The sequence below is a fragment of the Piliocolobus tephrosceles genome, unplaced genomic scaffold (genome assembly GCF_002776525.5).
Source record: "Piliocolobus tephrosceles isolate RC106 unplaced genomic scaffold, ASM277652v3 unscaffolded_12883, whole genome shotgun sequence".
NCBI classification, from domain to species: Eukaryota; Metazoa; Chordata; class Mammalia; order Primates; family Cercopithecidae; genus Piliocolobus; species Piliocolobus tephrosceles.
The window spans coordinates 1-2,620 of NW_022294180.1; positions in this window are offsets into that span (position 1 = coordinate 1).

Here is a 2,620-nt window from a genome sequence, read left to right on the forward strand (position 1 = left end):
AAAATAATCTTTTCCTACAAGTACCATAGATTGTTACAATTTATATAATCCCAATTTCTCCCCTTATTAGGTGTGTATTTTTTGGATGAGTTTTTAAAATTTCCACTCTCTGTTTACTCATCTACAATAAGAGAGCAATAATCCTGTATCTATCTCATAGTGTTATTATTTGCAAGTTTCAAATAAATTCTCTGAGAAACACAGCAGTTTTGGGTGCTTTCACTTTTGGAAGGTCTTTTACAGATTGTTCTCCACTGTCATTAGTGCTTAATTTGTTGTTGCATCAATTTAAGTCACATTTATTATTTTTATAAAGAACCATCGTGTGTTTACCTTATCCAGAGTCAAGAAGACTAAGCCCACCTCAAACTTAACATGTCTAGAGTTGAACTCTCAATCCCTGTGCACAACCTTTACCTTATTTCCCTGCGCAGTTGTCCTGATCTCAGTAAAGGGCAATGTCAACCAACTCATTATTCAACCAGAAACCTTGGAGTCATGTTTGATTTTTTTAAAAAAAGTTTATTTATGTACGTATTTATTTATTTTAATTTTATTTTATTTTTGAGATGAAGTCTCTTGCTTTTGTCACCCAAGCTGGAGTGCAATGGTGCGATCTCCGCTCACAGCAACCTCCATCTCCAGAGTTCAAGCGATTCTCCTGCCTCAGCCTCCTGAGCAGCTGGGATTACAGGTGTCCGCCACCACACCCGGACGATTTCTGTGTTTTTTCAGCAGAGACGAGGTTTCACTATGTTGGCCTGGCTGGTCTCGAACTCCTGACCTCAGGCCATCCACCCGCCTCAGCCTCCCAAAGTGCTGGGATTACAGGTGTGAGCCACCACGCCCGGCCAAAAAGTTTATTTTTTAATTATTATGGATGTTGTGAGTCATCAGCCATCCAATTATAAGTGCCTGTTTCATCGAAGTCCTTCAGAATGATTTCTTAAAATTTAAATCACAAATGGCAGTATAACTTTTCTTTCTTTTTCTTTTTTTTGAGACAGAATCTTGCACTGTTGCCCGGGCTAGAGTTCAGTGTCACCATCTCAGCTCACTGCAACCTCCACCTCCCAGGTTCAAGCGATTCTGCTTGCCTCAGCCTCCCAAGTAGCTGGGATTATAGGCACCCACCACCATGCCCAGCTAATTTTTTTGTATTTTTAGTAGAGACAGGATTTCACTATTTTGGCCAGGCTGGTCTCGAACTCCTGACCTTATGATCTGCCCACCTCAGTCTCCCAAAGTGCTGGGATTACAGGCATGAGTCACTGCGCCTGGCCAATATTTCTTTCTAGAACAGTCTTTACATTTCTTTTCTTTTTTTTTCTCGCCATTTTGATCTAGAGGTGTTTAGTGATTTTTTAATTGTTAAAGACACAAACGAACCTATTAGTATTTGGTGAATGTGGGTTTTCCTTTTTAGCAATTTCTTTTGATTCTACTTCTAAAATGTATCTTCAGAGCCCTCCAATTCCTTCCATCTTCATGGCCACCAGCCCAGTCCCAGCCACCATTACATTAACTTTCACCTGATCAGAGCCACAGGCTCCTACCTGGTCTTCCCACCACCACTCATGAATATTCCAATCCATTTCTCATAAAACATCAAGGGATAGTTGATTAATATTCTTCTCTTCATTAACTCTTCTTATGCCTTTCCATTGTACCTTGAATGAAGTCCAAACTCCTTATCATAGTCTCTAAGGCCTTACGTGATTGGACTCCTGCTTACATCTCAGGGACGTTTCATATCAAACTTCCCTTTGCTCACTGTGCACCAAGAACATTCTGATCTTTCAGATCACTGAGCTTGCCCATTTTTATTCCACCTCAGGGTCTTTGAACTTACTGTTCTCTTTCAGCCTCTCCACAACCCCAACCCCATCCCTCCTTCTCTTCCTTTGAGTCTCAGCTTAAATGTCATTTTCCCAAGGAGACCTTTGTCAATCACCCTATCTAAGTCAGTTGATGGCCTTCCCTATTACTTTCTAGGCTAATTTCATACTCCACTTTCTTCCTAGTGCTTATCACACTGCATGAATTTTCTTTGTTTATTTACTTTTGTCAGTATTCCTTGCTAGAAAGTAAGTGCCAAAATTCTAGAATCATTTGTGTCTTGTTCACTGTCTTGTACCTATTATCTGACATGGTGTCTGTCCCATAGCAGGTACTCAACACCCCCCTCCACCTGGCAGGCTGGAATTGAGCAGGGAGAATGAGGGAAGACTGTTTCAGGTGGCTGAGATGATGGTCTGGCTGCTCTTCCTACCCAGGCATGGGCAAAGCCCAAGTCCTACAAGTGGGGAATGCGTCAGCTTGGGCTCATGTACTTACGGTTCTTTTTCTCCACTGGAGGCGGGGAGGAACTACAAGATGTCAGAGGAAGCTGACCAGAGTCACCAGAGTGACCAGAGTCACCTATACAAGTTCCCTTCGCTGCCAAATGAATAAAAGGAAAAAGAAGATTGCAGCCAGGCACGGTGGTTTATGTCTGTAATCCCAGCACTTTGGGAGGCCGAGGTGGGTGGGTCACCTGAGGTCAGGAATTCGAGACCAGCCTGGCCAACACGGTGAAACCCTGTCTCTACCAAAAATACCAAAAAAAAAAAAAAAAAAA